Source organism: Triturus cristatus, chromosome 4_1 (assembly GCF_964204655.1).
Source record: "Triturus cristatus chromosome 4_1, aTriCri1.1, whole genome shotgun sequence".
NCBI lineage: Eukaryota > Metazoa > Chordata > Amphibia > Caudata > Salamandridae > Triturus > Triturus cristatus.
This window is the reverse complement of record NC_140585.1, coordinates 276,898,204-276,924,436: the sequence shown is the minus strand read 5'-3', so window position 1 is coordinate 276,924,436 and position 26,233 is coordinate 276,898,204. Positions and strand designations below refer to the sequence as shown.

The 26,233-nt window shown below is 47.9% G+C and overlaps 1 protein-coding gene across 3 annotated transcripts in view; it reads left to right on the top strand.

The window, feature by feature from the left end:
- The window catches only part of SVOPL (SVOP like), a 321,589-nt gene that overhangs the window by 6,060 nt on the left and 289,296 nt on the right, over positions 1 to 26,233 (top strand). The window contains exon 2 of one of the 3 annotated variants that reach the window (XM_085652033.1): positions 4,658 to 4,775. The exons of the other annotated variants lie outside the window; for them this stretch is intronic. The gene's annotated coding sequence lies outside the window, so the exon portion shown is untranslated. The remainder of the gene's footprint in view (positions 1 to 4,657; positions 4,776 to 26,233) is intronic. 3 annotated transcript variants of the gene reach the window in all.

Below are 26,233 nucleotides of genomic sequence, written 5' to 3'. Positions count from 1 at the left end.
ACTCCACTCTATGCCACTCTACTCTGCAACATCCCACTTTATGCCACTGCACTTTATGCCAATGTAAATGTAAATGTACAGATATTTATATAGCGCAAATCACCAACCGGTCTCTAAGCGCTTGCTTAGGGAACCCGTTCTGGTATTCCCCTGTGAGATAACCAAGCAGGGCATCCACAAGGTGAAAGCCAGGCATCCCGCCGCGAGGGGCCATTGTGGAGATTAAGCAAGCTATTGCCCAGAGTCGCAGAGTGTGAACCCATGAATGCACTATACTCTGTACTACTCCACTCTATGCCACTCTAATATACTCTGCACTCTACACCACAATACTCTATGCATGTAAACTCTACCTTGCACCACTTCACTCTACTCTGAAACAATCTACGCCACTCCTCTCGGTGCCACTCCACTCTACTCTGTACCACTGAACTCTATACCAATGTACTGTACACCAGTTTACTAAAAACCAGTGCTTTCTATGGCAATCCACTCTGCACCACTGCACCCTATGCCACTATACTCTACCCTGCAACACTTTATGCAACTGCACTGTACATCGTTGTACTATACATTACTGCACTCTACGCCACTCTATTTTACTCTGCACCATTGTACCTAATGCCACTGCTCTCTACGCCATTATACTCTGCACAATTCCATGCCAATGCACTCTACGCAACTGTGCTATACACCACTGCATTCTCTGTCAGTCTACTCTGCACTCTCTGCCACTGAACTCTAAGCCACTCTACTCTATGCCACTCGACTCTATGCCACTGCACTCTACTCTGCACCACTCTACTCTACACCACTCTACACCAATGCACTTTACCTCACTACCCTCTGCATCACTCCACTCTACTCCACTGCACCATTCCACTCTACACCAATTCGCTCTATGCCACTCTATTCTGCAAACAACACCTCTGCCACTGAACTCTATGCCACTCTTCTCTACACAACTGCACTCTATGCCACTTCACTCTACTCTGCACCACTCTCCTGTAGTCTGCGCCAATGCACTGTATGCCACTACACTCTACACCACTCTGCCCTGCATTGCTCCACTCTACGCCATTGCACTCTACGTCAGTCCACTCTAAGCCATTCTAATCTACTCCTTGCACTGCACTCCAGCCACTGCACTGTACACCACTCTATTCCACTCTGTGCCTTTCCACTCTATGCCACTGCCTTGTGCCACTCCTATTCCACGCCACTCTACTCCTCTGCACTCTACGCCACTGCACTCAAAGCCAATGAAATTAACACCAATTTACTCAAAACCATTACACTCTATGCCACTCCACTCTATGCCAATTTACGCCCCACAGCACTGTACGCCACCATACTCTACAACACTCTACTCTACACTGCTGCACTCTACACCATTCTCCTCTACACCATTGCACTCTGTAACTTTACTCTGCACCACTTTATGCCACTGCACCGTACACCAATGCACTCTACACCATTCTACTCTATGCAACTGCCTCTACACTCAACCCTACACCACTCCACTCTACCCTGCGCCACTCCACTCTACACCGCTTCACTCTACTCTGAAACAATCTACTCTATGATACTGCACTCTATGCCACTCCACGTCACTGCACTCTATGGCAATGCACTCTGAACCACTTTCCTCAGAAAAAATGACCTTTATGCTACATCACTCTATGCCAATCTACTCTGCACCACTGTACTTTATTGCAATACACTCTAGGCCACTCTACGACTCTACACTCTACTATACTCCACTCTATGATGCCCTGCTCCATTAAACTCTCCCCACTCTGGCACTCTAATCACATTATACACCACTCCATGCGACTTCACTTCAATCCACTCCTCTCTACACCACTCAACACCACTCCATAACACTCCACTCTATGCCACTCTACAACAATACTCCACTCTATGATGCTCAACCCAACTCACTCTATGCCACTTTACTCCACTCTAGTCTACGACACCCTACTCCACTCTACTCTCTGCTACTCCACTCTATGCCACTTGACTCTACAATACTCTACTCCACTCTATGCCATTCCACTCTCCTACTCTACTCCACTCTAAACCCCTCCACTCCATCATATTCCACAATACTCCATACAACACCCTCTATGCCACTCCACCCTGCTCTGCACTACTGCATGACTCTTTATACCACTGTACTTTACAACACTATTTTCCAATATGAAACTCTACTCCACGCCACTCAACTCTACTCCACTCTACACCCTTCCACTCTGACATTCCACTACCTATGTGACACTCCACAACATTATACACCACTCCATGCAACTTCACTTCACTCCACTCCTCTCTACACCACTCAACACCACTCCATAACACTCCACTCTACTCCACTTTACAACACTCTGCTATACTCTACGCCACTCTACAACAATACTCCACTCTATGATGCTTTACGCAACTCACTCTATGCCACTTTACTCCACTCTAGTCTATGACACCCTACTCCACTCTACTCTGTGCTACTCCACTCTATGCCACTCGACTCTACAACACTCTACTCCACTCTATGCCATTCCACTCCCCAACTCTACTCCACTCTAAACCCCTCCACTCCATGCTATTCCACAACACTCCATGAAACACCCTCTACGCCACTCCACCCTGCTCTACACTACTGCATGGCTCTTTATGTCACTGTACTTTACAGCACTCTTTACCAATATGAAACTCTACACCATGCCACTCAACTCTACTCCACTCTACACCCTTCCACTCTATGACATTCCACTACCTACGTGACACTCCACAACATTATACACCACTCCATGCCACTTCACTCCACTCGACACCACTCAACGCCACTCCATAACACTCCACTGTACTCCACTTAACAACCCTCCACACTATGCTCCTTTACCCCACTAACTTTTAGCCATGCTGAAGAGCAGCCACAATGGTGTACAACATGGCTAAAGCATATTGGCAAAGTCAATAGCTGTTGCATAGGGAAGACCTCTTGGCTTTGGAAATGCTTGTTTGCAAGGGTGTCTGTGTTTCATATAAGAGTAGGATAGCCTAGGGCTGTTCTTGAAACTCAGGGCCATCACTCTCTTACACGCACTTTGTGTTCTAAGGTCGAATATTCTTTTACATGTGAAAGAGGAGCAGGTGATGTAATTGCATTTATACAGTGTTTACTACACCGAAGAGTCATTGAAGCGCTTTACAATGAGTAGCACACTACTCTCGAACCCTAGGTCAATGGTTAAACCAGTCATTACTGGTGACTGGGTTTACATGGGCAGCTTCTCTGGGGTAGAATACGTTAACAGGAGTTAGTCTGATCATTAGTCGGAGTATGCGAGTTTGCAAAATGATTGGCGAGATGAATATAGCCTTGGAGAGATTAGGTATTATTAGGCTGCAGCGATATGGCTTTAGAGAAACAAAAGGGTTGTGATCCTTGATATGAGTTGTGTGTGGGTCATTTGGAGAAACACAAAGATAGAGATTAAGACAGACAGGCATGTGACCTTGAATAGGTCATACTCCGAGAGAGGAGCCATGCAGAGGATGGCAGGTAAGGGGAAGCCAAAAGAAAGGAGAGGGAACAATCCAAAATTTTAGGCCGGTTCAATTTTTCATGCAGGGTTTTAGAGTACGAGGAGACTTTTTGAGATAGCTTGCGTGACTCACAATAGGTGAGAATGGCATGATCACAAGTATCTTATAGCATGTCACACTTTTTCATGTCTCCATTCACGAATCTGCACACAGGAGGGATGAATAACTAAGCGCTGGACATGTGGGGGGTACCTTCTTACCTATAGAGAAGAAAAGTTATTTTACAGAATATACATTAGCATTCATCACCTATAGATTCCTAATCCTAAACATCAAGGCACTTCACCACTTGGTCGACGGACCAATTAGTTGGATTGGTTGATGGTAATTTAGAACCAGCTAAAACACATTTAAGACTCAGAATCCTTTACTCTCTTCATTGAAAAACCACAAACTCGTAATTTCTGTTAATCAAATATTTGTTTATCTAAATATTGTTTGCAATTAATATTAGCATTTTTGCTCAATCAAAAGTTTAGAATTTTGTACAATTGATATAAATCGCATGACATTATATTTACCTATTCTTGCTATCTGGATTTTTCTCTAATTCATTTGGCTCTGCATAACCGAATTTAGCAGTTAATTGTCCAAATAAAGCAGGCCAAAGCTCAAAGTCCGAAAGTTCTTTGCTCAGCACGTTACAGTCCCAAAGATCTCCAAAGGACCAGAAATCGTGCAAGCATCTGTCATCCCCTGTGGGGTCAATAGGGGTTCGCGGTCATCAAGTAAGAAGGCAGCAACTTCATCAATCGATCTCCATTCCCCTCTCCAATAACTAGACTCCTCCCTATTCTACTGCTCTTTTATAATACATTTCGGGATAACATGAAACATTCTTAGGCTAAGAAAGAAGGTGATTGGCTGGTTGGGAACGTCCGACTTTACGTTTTAACAGGTTCACATGGATTTTGCTGGTTCATTTCCTCTGTCTATGTTGCCCTTGTGCAACATTGTAGTAGATTTGCTTGTATGTCCCAATTGTTCATTTAGACCAGTTTTTACTGACTGAAGTTTGACAGTCTTCCATGTTCCTATCCTTGACCAGGAACCCTGTGACTTGGAGGTCACTCGGAGGTTTACGGAGCCATCCGAGTCTGCGCAGTAGGCATCGCGCTCACGAGACGGTGCCCACTTCTGAACTCCATTTCGGACGCCATTTTTAGGTAGGTCCAAATGCCAACTTAAGCAAAACAAACACAAAAGAAAAATTAATACAAAGAAATGAAGATTCTAATGTTAAACCCTCACTAATCCCTTCATGTATTAGTAGCTTATAGTGACATTTAAAGCAATAACCTTTACGGTCCAAACGTAACCAAAGCAACATAAATCATGCGATATCCTATTACCACATGTACTATTATTAATATGCGTACATATTTTAGTTATTAGAGTTATTTTGCCATGCAAATAGCAATAAGTCCCACGTGTAATTGGTGTTTACGAAATTTGCAAAAGGTTGATAAGTATACCACAGCACACCGTTAGTCAAATTATAATATAAGTAGGTTATATAATTAGTATTTTCATGCAAATAGAGGAGGTATACAAAAATTTGCTTTACCTGCTCCATCATAGAGATTAAGACAGACAGGCATGTGACCTTGAATAGGTCATACTCAGAGAGAGGAGCCATGCAGAGGATGGGAGGTAAGGGGAGGCCATTCAAAAGAAAAGAAAGGAGAGGGAACAATCCAAACTTTTAGGCCATGTCAATTTTTCATGCAGGGTTTTATAGTACGAGGAGACTTTTGGAGATAGCTTGCGTTTTGTTATGTTATGTTATGTTAACTTCGGTTTATATAGCGCCAACTCACCTACAGGTCTCTAGGCGCTTGGACCGATGACCAACAGCTATGCTTCAGGCATAAAAGAAGTGAAAGGGAAACCTAGTAAGGCAGCTATTTAAGTAAGCCAAAAGCCTCCTTAAAAAGAAGTGTTTTTAACTGCTTCCTAAAGCATAGGAAATTTCCTTCTCTCCGAAGTGGTTCTGGTAACCTGTTCCATAACTGTGGAGCCAAAACCGAAAAAGATCTTCCTCCTTTAGTTGACAACTTATATCGAGGACAAACCAACAACTGAACGTCGCAAGATCTAAGAATTTGTTTGGGCTTATAAAGCTCCAAGCGTTCTTTAATATAAGCAGGATCCTGACCATACATTGCCTTATGAACCGTACATAGGCTCTTGAACTCCACTCTCTGCTCAATAGGGAGCCAATGTAACTTGAGCAGTAGAGACGAGGCTTGCATTCTTCTGGGGAGCCTAAAAATCAGTTGCGCCGCATCATTCAAAACAACCTGCAGTCTATTGGTCAAAAACATAGGCAAACCTAAGTAAAGGGCATTCCCATAATCTAACCTCGAGATAATTGTAGCAGAGACAACTGTACGAAGCATAGAGAAAGAGAGGAAGGGAACTAACCTGCGCAACTGTCTAATCAAACCGGTACAAATCCCTAAAACAGAAGAAATCTGACTGGCCATTGACAACTCATTGTCAATCTTGATACCAAGACTTTTTACTTTACCGCTTGGTATCGGCGTGGGGCCTAATTCCTGGGGCCAATATAGGTCACTCCAGGGTGACACCACAGCCGAAACCACCAGTATCTCTGTTTTGTCTGGATTTATTTTCAATTGATTTGCCGTCATCCAACTAACCGTGTGTCTAAGAATGTTTTGAGCGTTGGTTTGTGCTATGGCCGAATTATCAATACTCAGTAATAACTGGGTATCATCGGCGTAGTTAAACACACGACAACCCATATTAACTAGAGAGTTAATCAGGGGTTGCAGGTAGAGGTTAAACAACAGTGGAGACAGGGCAGAGCCCTGAGGGACTCCACACTCTAGAAAAACTACCTCAGAGATACAATCCCCCAGTTGAATCCTCTGCGACCTTCCCTTCAAAAAAGACTGTAACCATTTATACGCCAGGTCCCTTATCCCACAGAGGGCCAATCTGTCCAATAACAGGGAATGGCTGACAGTATCAAACGCCGCTGATAGATCTAAAAGTATCAGGGCGCCTGGTCTCTTACTGTCAGCCATGCCTCTAAGCTCATCCAGCACCGAGAGCATCACCAACTCGGTGCTGTGGTGTGCACGGAAGCCTGCCTGACGCTCCTGGAGTTGGTTGTGTGACTCCAGGAATAGAGAGAGGGACTTCAGCACATGTTGCTCCAAAACTTTGGACAAAAAAGGCAACTGAGAGATCGGCCTATAGTTTTTCAGGATGGTCGGATCAGCTCCTGGCTTCTTTAACAGCGGTTTGACTCGAGCCTCCTTGAGACTCGGTGGCAGAAAGCCAGTCTCCAACGAGCTATTGAGGAGGGAAATAATATGATCTTCTAAAATGGGACACGCCAGACGGAAAACCCTAGGGGGACACGGGTCCGCTGGGGATCCTGACTTTAATCTGCTCATAAGCTGTTCAAGGCTTAGAGAATCCATATCCGGAAACCTTGAAATAGATGCTTCCAGAGGGGTTTGAGCTTCCTGTACTAAAGGAGGGCCATTCAAGGTACTATTCTTAATCTCGGAGACAATGGTCTCCACCTTCTCCAGAAAGAAACATTGAAAGGTGTCTGCATTTATTGTAGTTTCAATCGTTTCAGTTTTTTTGCTCAACTATGTTAAAACTTTAAAAGTTTCCTTCTGAGTATTTTCGGCCTGATTTATACCGGTGTCATAGAAGGCTGCTTTTGTTACCATAATCAACTTTTTATATAAGTTGAGTGAAATTTTATATTGTTCGCGATCTGCACTCTCCTTTGTTCTCCGCCAATTCCTTTCTAGATGACGGAGCTTTTTTTTATGGTCCCTCAAGAGCGGAGTAAACCACGGAGCCCCTTTTCCTACTCTTTGTACTTTTTGTAGTTTCTCCGGTGCTATTTGATCTATAGCCTGACTCAGATTCCGCGTTATATTCTTATAATCCTGATCTAGATCTCCATTAGGCACCAGTAATTGGGTATAATCAGGAAGGATACTAGTCAAAGATTGTGAGTCAACTCTTAACCACCGACAAACTGTTTTCATTTCTAAAGGTTTTTGGACTGGATACCCAGTAATGGGAATCTCACAGTTCACCATATGGTGATCCGACCAGATACAGGGTAGAATATCCACAAGATATACTTTGGGATCCGAGGTCCAAATAAGGTCAAGAGTATGCCTTTTAATATGTGTAGGGGCATCTACAAGCTGTTTGATGCCAAATGAGGACATAGTGTTCTGCAGATGACAAGATCTTTATGGACTTTATCCCAATGCATGTTAAAATCCCCAGTTATCACTATTTTTTGATATCTTGTACAAAGATCAGACATCAAAGCTGCAAATAGATCACTAAATGCTGACGTAGAATTTGGCGGATGATAAACTGTGAAAATCACAAGACAAGAATTATTCAGGATAATCTTCACTCCAAGAATATCGGATATATCTACAGTTTCGGACGCTATTTTAACGACCTTTAGATGCTTTTTATACAGAATTGCTACCCCCCCACCCCTAGCGTTATCGGCACGATTGTGCCAAACCGCGTCGTATTCCTGGGGGAGGGCGGCTATAATGTCAGGTAAGGAGTCATCACCCAGCCATGTCTCTGTAAGAGTTAAAATATCAATATCCTCATCCTGAAGGAGTGTAAAAATTTCAAGATGATGTTTATGAAGCGACCTTGTGTTCAAACTAGTTAACTTTAAAGGAGGTGGGTCAGTCCCAGACCTCCCACTGGGGACTCGGAGGAGTTTCAAATCATCTAGCCTAGCCCTGATGGTAGGATCTAGCCTCTGCCTATCACTATTTAACTGACGCAAATCTGATGCTGAAAACACCTGTCGTAGAGCAGGTGGTCGCAGTCCAGAGCCCGACAGAGCGCGGACGGGCGCAGACGGGCTGAACTCTGGCGTAACTCCGGCGAAAGTCTGGCGAACCCGCTACACGTGCCCGCTGCGCGTCTGCATGACCGCCTTAAATACAGGTCTAGCGTCCTTCTGACGACTAGACCAGCAACAAAGATGGCGCCGCCAGGCGTCCTTCTCTCCCCCCAATATGTCCCCAAAAGTAGTGGAGTTGAAGAAGGGACACGCTAAAAGAGCGGTGAGTATCACTCACCGCTCTTATAGTGCAAGTATAAGGCCAGCAGGTTAAAAGCAGGGGAAAACAAAGAAAAAGATTAAATCAAATACCAAAACGGGAAGTATTTAAAAATCCGATTGTTGCAGAGTACACAATCGCCGCTTCCTGCGAGACGCGCAATGCGCTCCCAGCTGTTGATTCAAGGTCCAGGGCTACCGTTAGAATTTACCCGCCTTAAATACAGGTGTAGGATAGTAGGGTCTGCTATCCTATGGTCACCCCAAATTTTTGCTTTTTGCTTCACTGGTTTTGGACATATTGAGGCTGTGGGCCTGCCAATCAGACCCCCAGCCTGCTGTTCTCTCTACTAAATTAAAACTATGCACCCTAGGTGCATAACCAATTGGAAGTGGATCACCCTGTCAGCCCCTGTACCAGTGTACACTAGGTACCCAGGGCATTGGTGTACCCCAGGCCTGCCAGGGGCTGAAGCATGTATTATGCCACCCCAGGCTTGGCCTAACAATTTGACACAACTGGCTGATCACTCAGCTGGGGTAAGTTGGTGTAATCACCTCTTACTTAGGTGTAGTATACCTATACCTAACCTTAAATGGGACACCTGGTAACCTATAAGTCACTCCTATGGCAGGCCTTAACAATCCTGAAGGCAGAGTGCTTGGTTCCATGTGAGATGGTGCTCTGGCATGAGCTGAGCCTGTCTGCAGTGGTCGGAACAACTTCCTTCTACTGTTTCCAGATATCGTCATACCATATACTCTTAAGTGCATTATGAACCTCGCGGTTAAATGCTATCTTTGGTTTGGCTTTATCAAAACATGTCGAGTAAGGTGTCATACGAATTGGAATACTAACCCCTCGCCAATTCTGGCGACGGGGTTAGCATTCCACCCTTCTAGAGGGACACGACATGTACAGTGCCTGAAACCCGGGTAAAATCAGACATAGCCTCAGCTCCACAAAATGGATGCTGCCACCACAGACACAAGTCTGCCCTCCTGCTGCTGGGAGTCCTTCCAGCTTGGGAGGTGTGGACAAAGGGTTTCCTGCCAGGGGAGGTGCGTGCACCACCCCAGACAGGATTTTGTGTATTGGTCAGGTAGGGCTTGAAAGAAACCAGACATGCCTGTGGCTCACAAGGAGCCTCGGTGCATATGCCAGTTCAAACCGGTCCTGGGGCACACCAGTCCCGGGCCTGGGGCGAGCTGGACAAAGGATTGGGGGTGTAACCACCCCCCTTCCTGGTCCCACCCATAGGGAGGGACCTAGCAGGTAATCCGGCCCCTAGAATCCGCTTAAAGGTAGGAGCTGTGTCCTAAGACTTCAGACATCCTGGAATCAACTTAACACTAAGAAGAAGACGGGAACTTCGACGCTCTGCTGCACAGAGGACTGAAGCCAATCTCCCCTGTGGTCAGGGAGTGACCACCTTGCTAACGCAAGCACCATCCAGCGAATCAACGTCTGCTTTGCCGCCGCCTCCCGCCGGAGCCCGAGCCCAGAGACTGACAAGACCTGGACCTCCAGACCTCTCACCGCCCGATCCACAGTCCCTGAAAAGAGGAGACCCGTGGAGGCACCGAGACACGTGGAGCCAGCCATCTTGGAAAGACTACGACAAGCTGACAAGTGCAACAACCGAGGCTCCCTCCAAGTTGTGCTTTGGGATCAGAGAAGCCCAACACCCGAGCAGCATCTGCACCAAAGGTGAGCCCTCCAGCATCTCCACGATCTGCGTGGGGCCCTTCTGCATTTTGCCACTCGACGCGCCTAACCGGTTGCTGGCCCGCTGGCTAGTAGCCATCTTGGCGACGAACTTTACGACATACACCGCTGGTCTGGTTGCTCCAGACTGGCCCTTTCTCCCCTCCAAAGGAGCAGTCCTTCTGACCTTGCTGGTCAGAACCATCAGCTTATTTCCTTTTCCTACAACAATTGCTTTGCCAAGGCTTGTTTGCTTCGATCAAGTCGCCGACACCGCCGACAGCGAGAGCCTGCGTGGGACAGCTCGTGACTCGACTCCTGGACGTCGTCGACCTCCAGGGACCACGTGGCTGCAGAGACAAGCTACACCTTTCTTCCTGTTTGCACCCGACATTGCCTGGTACCCACCTGGTGCCACGCTGGTCACTGGCTAGTGACTGTGAACACTGTCCCCTCTGCTTACAGGTCTTCAACATCTCCGATCCACTCTTGGATCCACTGCATCTCTCCCGGACCGACCGCCTGCAGCATCTTTGTCTTCAAGCTCCACGGAACAGATAGAAGAAACCCGACGCACTTCGAGGCCTATGCACCCGCTTCCTGTGGGTGAGGTAAAGCTGGCACACCTGTGCCCAAGTGTAGTATTACATCTCTAGTGCCTGTGTTCCAACTCTTGAGTTCCTAGTCCATCCGGAAGATCCTCTTTGCAGTAACTTTGTACTTTTTACGCACCCATTGAAACCTATGGGAGCACGCGTGTGACTATTTGCTCTGCACACGCCACCCGTGGACCTCCTGGTCACTAACTGACGTTAGCTCCTTGTAGGCCCAGCGATTCTAGAGGCCCTAGGCCTTTTCCCTTTTCTGTTCGTGGTACTTATACCACTATTTTAGTATATGGTTTGAGTGGCCACCAGGGCCTATCCATATAACGTGCAACTTCTGTGTATTCTGTGACAATCTTGTTTGACGATTTGTGCTCCTGTGCTCATAAAGAGACTAGGGGTTACTTTGAGAAATAAATACATATATATTTTGAATATATATCTGTGTGGTGTCCTTTCATTGGTATAAAAGGGGGTTGCATTTGGTAAAACAGCTGGCTTAACACGCTTCACGAGTTTAGCCTCAAAGACTGCTTAGCCTACGCTACCACTAGGGCAGCTAGTCCGAAAAGGTTGACTTACAACCACACCATAAGGGTTGCTTGGCATGGTACAAGGTGATCACTTTAACTAGTGAGCATCATATACCAGGCCAACTTCTCACATTGGTGAGCAGCGGTTGGATTTGAGCTTGCTGTGTTTTACCATTGTAATCTCTTGGTTACCAATTGAAAGATCACATAGGTACCTGTAGGTACATATAAAACAAGATTAGATATACATAAGTTCTACTGAACTTAGTTGTTGTAGAGCAAAGGGAGTAGCACACCCTGACTACAACTACTAGATAGGTTTAGTAGGTAAACCCAAGTGTAGGTAGATTGCAACACATCCACCCACACTTAAGAGCAATGGCCGGGGCAGAGGGGTCCACTGTACCCATCTCTGTTGAGAGTGACCCCCAGAGGGCACCATCCAGCTTTGCTACCCTTAATCAGAATGAGCTCAGGCATTTGGCAACTCTTAGAGGCCTTAAACAGCCCAAGAACCCTAACTCTGCTGAGCTCAGAGAACTCTTACAGAATGATGAGAATCAGAGAGAACTCAAGAAAGCTTCCCAGTTAGCCCCCTTAGGGACAGGAACAGGAGGCCCCCCTTCTGAAGATGCCACAGAGGTACCCCCTTCCAATAGTCACCCCTTAGATGGGATGCCTACCACAGAGGAAGAAAGTGATGGGGATACAGATGTGAGTGGGGATGAAGGGAGAACTAGCCCAGTGCCAAGTGTTATACTTGGCCCAGCTAAACTAAGGCTATTGGGGACTGACAGTGGGTTCACCCCATTGGATCTCCCCAGTGGACTTAACACAGGGCTTGGAAGGCAAAGGAATCGCTCAGGTGACTCCAATGCTTCCCATGGCTCTAGAGGCTCTCAAGGTCACTCCAGAAGGAGACTGACCACCCCTCAGAGGAGGGAACATGAGGCCAGAATGCAGGAAGCCCAGCTGAGGATCAGGAAGCAGGAGCTAGAAGTAGCCCTGATGGAAGAAAAGCTGAACAAGGCTAGGCAACCTAGAGAGAGTGGGTCTATACCCACTGGTGGCAGCATTGTCCCTAAGGACAAAGATAGGGTCTTTGATAATAGGAACCTGTCTAAGGTTGTGCCCCCCTACAAAAGTGGGGATGACATCCACAAATGGATAACTGCTCTTGAGAGAGCCTGCAAAGTACAGCAGGTTCCTGAAGACCAGTGGGCAGCAATCCTCTGGCTCTCCTTTGAAGGAAGAGGCAGAGACAGACTCCTCACTGTTAGAGAAGAGGATGTCAGAAACTACAGAGTCCTGAAGAGTGTTCTGGTAGATGGGTTAGGCTTAACCACTGAACAGTACAGGTTAATGTTCAGAGACACCCAAAAGACACAGACTCAGGACTGGTCTGAATATGTTGAATGTGCCACTAAGGCTTTGGAGGGTTGGTTGCTGGGAAGTAAGGTATCTGATTTTACAGGATTGTATAATTTGATGATGAGAGAACAGATTTTAAATAACTGTCAAAACCAGCAACTGCATCAACACCTGGTTGACTCTGATCTGACCTCTCCCCAAGAATTGGGAAAGAAGGCAGACAAATGGGTCAGAACCAGGGTTAAGCAAAAGAACCAGAACCAGGGCCAAGGGGGTGATCAGAAGAAAACAGACCAAAAGGGTGGAGATCAGAAATCTAAAGACCAGAAGTCTTCAACAGGGCCCCAAACTACTGCTAAGGAGGGTGGGTCCCAACAACAGTCCAAAAAGAAGAAAGAAGGTCAAAAGAAACCCTGGTGCAATCATTGCAAAAATACAACTCACTGGACTAGTGATTGCAAAAAGGGTGGAGCCCCCAGCACTGTTGCCCCTAAGGCACCTGCTCCCAGTACTACTGTTAGCAGTGTTGGTCCCCAGACAAAGGGTGTAGTGGGAATCACTATGGGAACTGAAGGAGATTCTGACTTAGACAGAACCCTGACACAGGCAGTCTTGATCTGTGATGGGGACATTGATTTGTCCCTGACTGTGAGCCCCAGTAACCTGGGCAAGTACAGACAGACTCCTTTAATTAATGACAAAGTGGCTCAAGCCTACAGGGACACATGTGCCAGTGTCACTATGGTGACACCAGGCTTTGTGGACCCTGGACAGTACATACCAGGTGAGAACTACCTGGTGACCAATGCCAGCAATGCCACTACTTCACACAGTGTGGCAGTTGTTAACTTCTCATGGGGAGGGGTAACTGGCCTCAAAAGGGTTGTGGTTAGTGCAGACCTCCCAGTAGAATGTTTGTTGGGCAATGACCTAGAGAGTTCTCTATGGTCAGAAGTGGAGTACAGGACTCATGCAGAGATGTTAGGTATATCATCACATGTCCTTGCTGTGACCAGGTCACAGGCCAAAAAGTGCCTCACTGAACCTCAGGTCTTGGATCCTGGAACAATGGACCAAGCACCTACCAAGAAGAAGAACAGGAGGGTCAAGGCTGTGCCTTCCCCCCTGCCTCAGAGTGATGATCAGCCTTCCCAGGAAGCTGATCTAGAGGACCCTGAAGGAACTGTCCCTGAAGAGCTTGAACCTGATCAGGTTGAGTTTCTGGGGACAGGGGGACCTTCAAGGGCTGACTTGAGGCAGGCTCAGTTATCCTGTCCCTCTCTTGAACCCCTCAGACAGCTGGCTGCTGCTGAGGCTGCTGGGAATGCTCAAGGTACCCATAAAGTGTATTGGGATGAAGGGCTCCTTTATTCAGAGGCTAGAGACCCCAAGCCTGGTGCTACCAGGAGGTTGGTTATACCTCTGCAATTTAGGGGCTTCCTTCTTACCTTGGCCCATGACATTCCTTTAGCAGGACACTTAGGCCAGAACAAGACTTGGGACAGACTTGTCCCTCACTTTCACTGGCCTCACATGAATGAAGATACAAAGGAGTTTTGTCGCTCCTGTGTTACCTGCCAAGCCAGTGGCAAATCAGGTGGCACAACAAAGGCCCCCCTAATACCACTACCTGTGGTGGGGGTCCCCTTTGAAAGAGTGGGAATAGACATAGTGGGTCCCATGGATCCTCCCACTGCATCTGGGCACAGATTTATACTGGTGGTAGTGGATCATGCCACCAGGTATCCAGAGGCAATTCCCCTTAGGACCACTACAGCTCCTGTTGTGGCCAGGGCCCTGCTGGGAGTATTCTCCAGAGTGGGGTTTCCTAAGGAGGTAGTATCTGACAGAGGTACCAACTTTATGTCAGGATACTTGACAGCTATGTGGAAGGAATGTGGTGTCAACTACAAGTTCACCACCCCTTATCACCCACAATGCAATGGGCTTGTTGAGAGATTCAACAAGACCCTAAAGGGTATGATCAAAGGATTACCTGAAAAGCTCAGGCGAAGATGGGACATCCTTCTACCCTGCCTTCTGTTTGCTTACAGAGAGGTCCCACAAAAAGGAGTTGGCTACAGCCCCTTTGAATTGTTGTTTGGGCACCCTGTGAGAGGCCCACTGTGTTTGGTGAAGGAAGGATGGGAGTTACCTCTCAAAAAGCCTAAGCTAGACATAGTGGACTATGTACTTGGTCTCCGCTCCAGGATGGCTGAGTATATGGAGAAGGCATCCAAAAACCTTGAGGCAAGCCAGGCCTTACAGAAAGCTTGGCATGACCAAAAGGCTGTCTTGGTTGAGTATCAGCCAGGACAGAAGGTATGGGTGTTGGAGCCAGTGGCCCCAGCAGCACTCCAAGACAAATGGTCTGGACCCCATACAATCCTGGAAAAGAAGGGAGAGGTCACCTACTTGGTCGACCTAGGAACTCCCAGGAGTCCCCACAGGGTACTCCATGTTAACAGGCTTAAAGCATATGTTGACAGGGCAGACATGGGCTTGCTCATGGCTACAGATGAGGGACAGGAGGAAGAGAGTGACCCTCTCCCAGACCTGTTGTCTCAGAACCCTGAAGATGGCTCAGTTGAAGGAGTGACCCTTGGAGGCAACCTCACTGCCCATCAGCAGACTGAATGTAGACAGGTTCTACAATCATTTTCACATATGTTTTCCTTGATACCTAGTCAAACTGACTGGTGTACCCATGTGGTGGACACTGGTGACAGTCTGCCTGTAAAGAACAAGCTTTACAGACAACCTGACCACGTCAGGGACTGTATAAAGGCTGAGGTACATAAAATGCTGGAATTAGGTGTCATTGAACCCTCAGAGAGCCCCTGGGCTAGCCCAGTGGTTCTGGTCCCCAAACCTCACACCAAAGATGGCAAGAGAGAGATGAGGTTCTGTGTGGATTACAGAGGACTCAATGCTGTCACCAGGACAGATGCGCACCCTATTCCAAGGGCAGATGAGCTCATAGACAAACTAGCTTCTGCAAAGTTTTTGAGCACATTTGACTTAACAGCTGGCTATTGGCAAATCAGATTAGCTGAGGAGTCTAAGGCCAAAACAGCATTCTCAACCCCAGGTGGGCACTACCAGTTTGTGGTGATGCCCTTTGGTCTGAAGAATGCACCTGCCACCTTCCAAAGGCTGGTGAACCAAGTCCTTACTGGGTTGGATGACTTTTGCGCAGCATATCTGGATGACATTGCTGTCTTTAGCTCCACCTGGGAGGATCACCTGATCCACCTGAAGAAGGCTCTTGAGGCTCTGCAAAGGGCAGGCCTCACTATCAAGGCTACTAAGTGCCAGATAGGGCAGAGTAAGGTTGTGTATTTGGGCCACCTTGTAGGTGGAGGCCGAGTTCAACCACTGGAGAGTAAGATACAATCCATCAAGGACTGGTCCCCTCCAACCACCCAGACTCAAGTTCGAGCTTTCTTGGGCTTGACTGGGTACTACAGGAAGTTTGTTAAGAACTATAGGTCCATTGTGACTCCTCTTAATGATCTGACATCCAAGAAGATGCCCAAAAAGGTTCAGTGGACAGTAAGCTGTCAAAAGGCATTTGATGACCTGAAGGAGGCCATGTGCTCTGCACCTATCCTGAAAAGTCCTGACTACTCCAAAGAGTTTATTGTCCAAACAGATGCTTCTGAGTTGGGTGTGGGAGCTGTGCTGTCACAACTTAATGTAGATGGTCAAGACCAACCCATTGCTTTTATTAGCAGAAGGTTGACCCCCAGAGAGAAGAATTGGTCAGCTATTGAGAGGGAGGCCTTTGCTGTGGTGTGGGCCCTGAAGAAGCTGAGGCCATACTTGTTTGGCACTCACTTCAAGATTCAGACCGACCATAAGCCCCTCTTGTGGCTAAATCAGATGAAGGGTGAAAACCCCAAACTGCTTAGGTGGTCCATTTCCCTACAGGGGATGGACTTTACAGTGGAGCACCGGCCAGGTACTGACCATGGGAATGCAGATGGTCTCTCCAGGTACTTCCACTTAGGACATGAAGACGAGACTGGTCAAGGCTAGTTTAATGTCCCAGCGTTTGGGGGGGGGTTGTGTAGGAGAGTAGGGTCTGCTATCCTATGGTCACCCCAAATTTTTGCTTTTTGCTTCACTGGTTTTGGACATATTGAGGCTGTGGGCCTGCCAATCAGACCCCCAGCCTGCTGTTCTCTCTACTAAATTAAAACTATGCACCCTAGGTGCATAACCAATTGGAAGTGGATCACCCTGTCAGCCCCTGTACCAGTGTACACTAGGTACCCAGGGCATTGGTGTACCCCAGGCCTGCCAGGGGCTGAAGCATGTATTATGCCACCCCAGGCTTGGCCTAACAATTTGACACAACTGGCTGATCACTCAGCTGGGGTAAGTTGGTGTAATCACCTCTTACTTAGGTGTAGTATACCTATACCTAACCTTAAATGGGACACCTGGTAACCTATAAGTCACTCCTATGGCAGGCCTTAATAATCCTGAAGGCAGAGTGCTTGGTTCCATGTGAGATGGTGCTCTGGCATGAGCTGAGCCTGTCTGCAGTGGTCGGAACAACTTCCTTCTACTGTTTCCAGATATCGTCATACCATATACTCTTAAGTGCATTATGAACCTCGCGGTTAAATGCTATCTTTGGTTTGGCTTTATCAAAACATGTCGAGTAAGGTGTCATACGAATTGGAATACTAACCCCTCGCCAATTCTGGCGACGGGGTTAGCATTCCACCCTTCTAGAGGGACACGACATGTACAGTGCCTGAAACCCGGGTAAAATCAGACATAGCCTCAGCTCCACAAAATGGATGCTGCCACCACAGACACAAGTCTGCCCTCCTGCTGCTGGGAGTCCTTCCAGCTTGGGAGGTGTGGACAAAGGGTTTCCTGCCAGGGGAGGTGCGTGCACCACCCCAGACAGGATTTTGTGTATTGGTCAGGTAGGGCTTGAAAGAAACCAGACATGCCTGTGGCTCACAAGGAGCCTCGGTGCCTATGCCAGTTCAAACCGGTCCTGGGGCACACCAGTCCCGGGCCTGGGGCGAGCTGGACAAAGGATTGGGGGTGTAACCACCCCCCTTCCTGGTCCCACCCATAGGGAGGGACCTAGCAGGTAGTCCGGCCCCTAGAATCCGCTTAAAGGTAGGAGCTGTGTCCTAAGACTTCAGACATCCTGGAATCAACTTAACACTAAGAAGAAGACGGGAACTTCGACGCTCTGCTGCACAGAGGACTGAAGCCAATCTCCCCTGTGGTCAGGGAGTGACCACCTTGCTAACGCAAGCACCATCCAGCGAATCAACGTCTGCTTTGCCGCCGCCTCCCGCCGGAGCCCGAGCCCAGAGACTGACAAGACCTGGACCTCCAGACCTCTCACCGCCCGATCCACAGTCCCTGAAAAGAAGAGACCCGTGGAGGCACCGAGACACGTGGAGCCAGCCATCTTGGAAAGACTACGACAAGCTGACAAGTGCAACAACCGAGGCTCCCTCCAAGTTGTGCTTTGGGATCTGAGAAGCCCAACACCCGAGCAGCATCTGCACCAAAGGTGAGCCCTCCAGCATCTCCACGATCTGCGTGGGGCCCTTCTGCATTTTGCCACTCGACGCGCCTAACCGGTTGCTGGCCCGCTGGCTAGTAGCCATCTTGGCGACGAACTTTACGACATACACCGCTGGTCTGGTTGCTCCAGACTGGCCCTTGCTCCCCTCCAAAGGAGCAGTCCTTCTGACCTTGCTGGTCAGAACCATCAGCTTATTTCCTTTTCCTACAACAATTGCTTTGCCAAGGCTTGTTTGCTTCGATCAAGTTGCCGACACCGCCGACAGCGAGAGCCTGCGTGGGACAGCTCGTGACTCGACTCCTGGACGTCGTCGACCTCCAGGGACCACGTGGCTGCAGAGACAAGCTACACCTTTCTTCCTGTTTGCACCCGACATTGCCTGGTACCCACCTGGTGCCACGCTGGTCACTGGCTAGTGACTGTGAACACTGTCCCCTCTGCTTACAGGTCTTCAACATCTCCGATCCACTCTTGGATCCACTGCATCTCTCCCGGACCGACCGCCTGCAGCATCTTTGTCTTCAAGCTCCACGGAACAGATAGAAGAAACCCGACGCACTTCGAGGCCTATGCACCCGCTTCCTGTGGGTGAGGTAAAGCTGGCACACCTGTGCCCAAGTGTAGTATTACATCTCTAGTGCCTGTGTTCCAACTCTTGAGTTCCTAGTCCATCCGGAAGATCCTCTTTGCAGTAACTTTGTACTTTTTACGCACCCATTGAAACCTATGGGAGCACGCGTGTGACTATTTGCTCTGCACACGCCACCCGTGGACCTCCTGGTCACTAACTGACGTTAGCTCCTTGTAGGCCCAGCGATTCTAGAGGCCCTAGGCCTTTTCCCTTTTCTGTTCGTGGTACTTATACCACTATTTTAGTATATGGTTTGAGTGGCCACCAGGGCCTATCCATATAACGTGCAACTTCTGTGTATTCTGTGACAATCTTGTTTGACGATTTGTGCTCCTGTGCTCATAAAGAGACTAGGGGTTACTTTGAGAAATAAATACATATATATTTTGAATATATATCTGTGTGGTGTCCTTTCATTGGTATAAAAGGGGGTTGCATTTGGTAAAACAGCTGGCTTAACACGCTTCACGAGTTTAGCCTCAAAGACTGCTTAGCCTACGCTACCACTAGGGCAGCTAGTCCGAAAAGGTTGACTTACAACCACACCATAAGGGTTGCTTGGCATGGTACAAGGTGATCACTTTAACTAGTGAGCATCATATACCAGGCCAACTTCTCACAACAGGTCTAGCGTCCTTCTGACGACTAGAACAGCAACAAAGATGGCGCCGCCAGGCGTCCTTCTCTCCCCCTGACTCACAATAGGTGAGAATGGCATGATCACAAGTATCTTATAGCATGTCACACTTTTTCATGTGTTCCTGGCTCCAAATTTGTGGGTTTCAAATGCACACGATTACAACTTTGAGCGTGCATATCTTCTTAATGATGCCTATTTATTATTCTCTAATTCATGTTTCATTAATACCTGGCAACCATTGTTGTGGCCACGGAGATATATATGATATAAACAGCTCTTAAGTCTACATGTATATTGCAAATTGTATTAGCTGGCCCACCACGTCTAAATATTAACAAAATTCCAGCTTGTGTTAACTTATTTTGTTCCTAGCACTATTAACATAAATAGATTCCAAATGTACTTCTTAGAGGAAGGTTTTTATTGATGCTGGGGGTCCGTTAAGTTTTTTCTTAAAGTTTTACCAAAAGTTCAGCATCAAAGGAAAAATAAAAGGATTTTTATCAATGAACCAAAAACATTTCTTCAGTGCCTACAGGTAGGGGACCAGAGGAGGATGACTTTATGTCTTCTCTATGGAGACCATGCCAAAATCTGCAGGAAGAAATTGTTTGGTGAGAATTTATATTCCTTGTACTCTGATATTTTGGGTTCATATTGATGGCCACTAAGGACAATTTTTCGTTCCTTTGCTCATTTTCTTTCAACAGTTCTGGTTGTGTGAGTGTTGTTTGGTTGTAGGAATACGTAGATTCTCATGCACACATCCTGCAAACTTGGCTTTCAAGATCTAAGCCTTGGTGTGAAAAGGTCAGGTTATGCCAGGGTTCCAAGACTTCATCACAGAGAGAATTTTGGAGATCTTTAAAAAATTGTCATAAGGGAAAGCAAGACAAGAGTGTGTGTGTGTGTGTTTTGTGTATTTATATACATAACTATGTATTTATATATAAAAATACAGAGCGTTTTTGATTTCGGAAAAACTTTGATGGCGTTTGATGAATCTGCAGGACACTCTAAAAAAAAAGTTCATGCCGAAAATTCTGGCTAAACTCCTGGCGACCCGTTTGATTAGGGTACTTGGCGACTTGGTCCACCCGGATCAATCCGGCTTCATCCCGCACCGAAACACAGCGTTAAACCTTAGGCGTCTTCATGGCGTCATCGCCAGGGCGGGCACGCTGCGTGAACCGGCTATTGTGGCGTCTCTTGATGCCACGATGGCCTTTGACACGGTGGAGTGGGCATACTTGTGGGCCGTGCTGGCCAAGTTTGGTTTTGGTCGCGGTTTTGTGAGCTGGGTTAGGTTGCTGTACGAGGGGCCGCTAGCGAATGTTGTGGTGAATGGTCGGGCGTCTACTCCGTTTCAGCTTGGGAGGGGTACTCGGCAGGGTTGCCCCCTGTCGCCTCTGTTGTTCGCCCTCGCCCTTGAGCCGTTGGCTGCGTGGATACGTTGGCACCCGGATATACGGGGCCTTCGGTGGTCGCCTGATCACGAGGACCGTATCTCGCTCTATGCCGATGATATCCTGTTGTATCTTGCCTCACCTAAGAAGTCACTTATAGTGGTCTGTGACGTACTCACATCGTTCGGTAGGAACTCGGGGCTCGTTATTAATTGGAGCAAATCGTACTTGTACGTTCTTAGTGGCGAGGTCCCACCGATCCCTGGAACATGTTCGATACAGGTCGCCCAGCAGGGTTTCGTGTATTTGGGGATCTTTATATCCATGGACTCTGCTGTGCGCTACGAGAAGAATTTGCTCCCCACCCTGGCACGCCTGAGGCGAGATGTTGAAGGTTGGCGGAGGCTGCCGCTCTCCCTCGTTGGGCGTGCGGCTCTGTTCAAAATGATGTCCCTCCCCCGCTTCCTTTACGCTCTACAGAATACCTTGGACTGGGTGCCGGCTAAATACTTTCGGGAGGTCGAAGGCCTCCAAAGGACTTTGCTGTGGGATGGGCGGCCGCGAATAGCAATTGCAAAGCTGACGCTTCCATGGTACGACGGGAGCATTGCGCTCCCAGACATCCGACGGTACTATTGGGCCACACAGCTGAGTGCGATCAATCATGGGTTTTATGGCCCCGCCCTCAGCCCCGGATATGCCATGGACAGGTGGTTGCTGCGTGGTGGTAACTACTACAGGGCGTTATATTCGCGGTCCCTAGACTCGTCCCTCACGGGGCCCACTGGTGTGGCAGTGCGTGTGTGGAAGATGGCAACTGACTCGCTGGGCTGGAAGGATAGGCTCACCCTCGCTACCCCATTGTTTGAATCGGAGAGATTGGGAAGGCTTTGGCATACAAAAGGCTTTGATAAGTGGGACCTGATAGGCATCTCCAGGGTGGGAGATGTGCTGCATAAGGGGAGGGTGAAGTCCTTCGAGGAGTTGCAGACTGAGTATGAGCTGGGGCCCTCCGAGTATTTCAGGTATATCCAGCTGCGCCACGCCCTCCGATCAGTCCTCGTGGAGGGTGAGAAGGTGCCGGAGTCCTCTCCCCTTGAGGACCGGGTCCTTGATGGTCATATGCCCGAGAGCACGATCTCGCTCATATATAAGAAACTGATTAACGTCCGGGCGGACATGCTTTTGGGGCTGAGAGAACAGTGGACTAGGGATGGCCTTGAATTGGATAATGAGGACTGGCTGTCAGCTGTTTCTTCTCCTAAGGAGGTTGCGATTCCGTCGCGTCTGAGGCTGGTGCAGCTTAAAATACTGCACCGGGTGTATGTGACGGGGCCGAGGCTGGTCCACATGGGGTTCTCGGATGACGGCCTGTGCAGGAGGGGGTGTGGTATGGTGGGTACTTTCCTGCACATCATTTGGGAATGTGGTGTCATTGTGGAATTCTGGAGGAGAGTCCATGCAGTTATGGGGGAGGTGACGGGCATTGTTGTGCAGCCGGAGGCGCGGTGTTGTCTTCTGAATATCTGGGGGCCCACTGACCTCGATGAGGCGAGGATCCAATGGGTGACTCTGGGTAACATGGTCGCTAAAAGGGATATCGCGCGATTGTGGGGCTCCTCGGGACCCCCTACACTGACTGCGTGGAAAGAGAACATGGACTGGAGCATGTTTAGGGAGAAGACGGTCTATTGCTCTAGAGGCCGACCCCGGAAGTGGCATGCCATCTGGGGGCGGTGGAACCAATACAGGGGGGGAATATGTCTTGCCCCGGATCTGGAACCTCCCGCGGAACAGCTTTCCCCCTGACCTTCTTTCCAGCACAGTTTGGTTTTAGGAACCATTTTGGCCTCTGCTGTCCCCCTTCTTCCTCCGTACACTGTCTTGTAACTAGTAGATGAGTGGGGTCCGGCCTCCCCTGGGGGCTCTCACCATGGGCTTTCAATGTTCTTGCCTTGCTGGGGTTTGTTGTGAGTTTTTTTGTGTTCACTTAAAATTGGACCTTTGCACTACTCTTTGTACTGTACTGGGGACACATCACTGTATCTAACTCTTAATGCTGCCGAACCTCCGGGCTGTCGGCTGAATAGCTGTGTCCTGATTTTTGAAATAAAGGTTTTCCAAAAAAAAAAAAAAAAGTTCATCCACCTCAGCTTCTTTATGGAAAGTTTGCACTGATCCATCAAGTGTGGGCCAAGAAAAAGAGGGACTGGGCCCGAAACATTGATTTTTCATGTGCTTCCAATAGGAAACTTTACTCTTCAATACAGGAAAAAAGCTGAAGGGACTTACGCCAAATTTGTCAAAAAGTTAGAACTTCAGAAAGCATGCTTTTTATGATTTGGTATAAATCTGTCCAGCCATTTGTGAGAAATTAACGTTGAGATTAAAGGGGTGTCTCGGGGAAGTCTCACAGTACTGAATATTTTAAAAATGGAGTCTTCTGATTGGCAGAGGGAGCTTTTTCTATCATCGGCCATTTTGGTACCGCAAGACTGGCCCTGGGTCCATGGCCTTGTGTCCATGGTACCAAGATCGGCTGGTCGCAACTGAGTGAAAATGTTGCAGCCGTCATACTTGACTTGGAACTAAGTGTAAGGGGGCACAGTAGGGACACCTTGACCCCACACCCCCCTCCAGGGGAGTCACAATTAATTTAAAAAAAATAATTTTTTGTGACACGGATACTGCAGTAGTCCTGCGAGAACCAGCACAGCCCTCTTATGAAGTACCACAGTACCTGCCGTTCAAACCTCACCCCCATGGTACCACGGTCCATGCAAGCTTCCTTTGGGAAACTTGCAGAGTGCTGCAGTACCATGGGGATAAAGCTTGATTTGTGGGTACCCTGAGAGTACTGGAAAATGTAAAAGCAAAACGTGGGTTGAGCCCCTGTGGTGGGTTGGGCGTCTTGCAGGGGTCGGCCCGCTGTGGTGGGTTAGATGCAGGGCCTGGCAGGAAGCCACGTCCTACCGCCTACCCCTGATTTGCACAGCTAAGGGGGTGTGAGAGGGAGAGTCAGCTGAATATAATCAAAACCCCTCAGAAAATCACAGGTAACAATAAAGGTTAATGTAGTTTTTATAGGTTGTTATGTAATAAGATCTTACATTTTGTTAAACAAAACACAGAAATTCATTGAAAAAACAAAGGCTAAAGTGAAGTATAGTTAGGTGTTGAATAAAGATAAATACTAACATCTGAAAACCAAAACACTACTGAAATTCACCAGTTATACTTTACTGAGCTAACTATAACTTGCTTCTCTGACATGCACTGCTTACAACCTCACATATTACATCACATATGACATGTTAGATGACATCATTGATAACATCACTGACATCTCTAATGACAAATTACAGATGCAGGTGCCCATCCAAAAAGACTATTGCGAGGAGATGACTTAGGGTTTGATGGTGTGGCGGTGGGACCGCTGCCCCGTGTTGAGACCGCCCACCCTATTATGACTTTTAAAGTCATTGGCTGGCTTTTGGTTTGGCGGCCCCACGGCGGTGCCTATAAATTAGGCACTGCAATGGGAAAATCAAAAGACGTTCCAGCACGGCATGTTCTGAAAAGTCCATACCATGCTGGAACGTCTGTGCATGTACACAGGGGGGCACATGTAGTGCCCCCCTGTATGCATTCTCAAGGCGTGAGGCACAAGGGGGCCCTGCAGGGCCCCTATTCTTTCCTCACCACCACTGTTTTCATCGAGGAAAGACCCCCATGAAAACAGTGGCGGTGATAAAAGTCGTAATATGCTTGGCGGGACCACGGCGGTCTCGCCAAGCATATGGATGCCTCTGGATTCCTTCACCACCCCAAGGGAACGGCTGTTCACTTGCGGAGTAGGAGGTGTCAAGGCGGCACGACCACTAAGGTCATAATGGGGCAGCCGCCAGACTGCCACTGCCGAACCACTATGAGTCTGATGGTCCTCTAAGTGTGTACCCTGGCAGTGCCATTTATGAGGCAGTATTTAGGTCCCTGATCCACAACGGAACGGTGGATTGAACCTCTGCTTCATGCTTCACTGCTACACTCTTTCCTGCGCATTGGAGAGAGCATGTTGTTTTTGCATTAGGGAGCATGGTGTCAGTTTGCACTGGGCACATAGAATGCAGGTGTGACCAGCACAACCAGGGACATGTGTGTGGTTACAAAATGCAGCCTCATTTTGTTAGTCTTTTGATAAAGGCCCTATGGTCTTGGTAGATTCAGACCATTTGTATCTGCTCATCCTGAGTGTTTGCCAAAACGCCCCCACTCTCATATCATTTCTTTGTAACCATTTGAGGCGATCACTTTGCTAGTCCAGATTCTATCCCAGAAAGATAAGAGCTGACCAATTTTCTGTTAGATATATGTGTTTTCTGTAGTTCTTTGCAGTTCAGTTTGATCGCAGTCTAAATATAATTTATAATGAGCATACCCAGAGGTGCAACTAGAGATAAAATTCGGGGAGGTGGGAGGGGCTAATAAAAATTTTGGGGTGGGGGGGGCGCTAAGACAATGGCAGTGCTGGAAATGGTCCAAACAACCCTCTGACAGTCTGCATCCTGACCCGGACACTATGGCAATGGAATGGAAGTCTGGGCTAGGCACTCTGTCTGGAGAAACCGACAAAGTTGATGCATTTTGAGGCTAGGGGCATTAGACACAATGCTCTCTCCTCTGGTAGGTGGGGCTGTGGGAGGCAGGGACGGGACACAGCAGGCCTATTGTTTCAAACTGGTCCAATGGACTCTTCCTTGAAGGGACGTTTTTCCTCATTGGAGCTCTTCCCTGGTAATGGCCACGACCGCCGGGACCACGCTTCATGCGTTGCTTCCATGATCAATGTACTGATGCAAGTACTTGCTGTTTGTTTTCGCATTGTGTTTGTTGGGGAGGTTTTTTGGGGTATTTCAACTCCTTCCTCTAGCATGGTCATTCCGTGGCAACTCAATTTGTATCATTTTGGATCATTGCAGGGGGTGACACATTACTGCTACATGCCCTTTTAGCTCCCTGATGGAGTCTTCTCAGCACCCCACCCTTAGATTCCA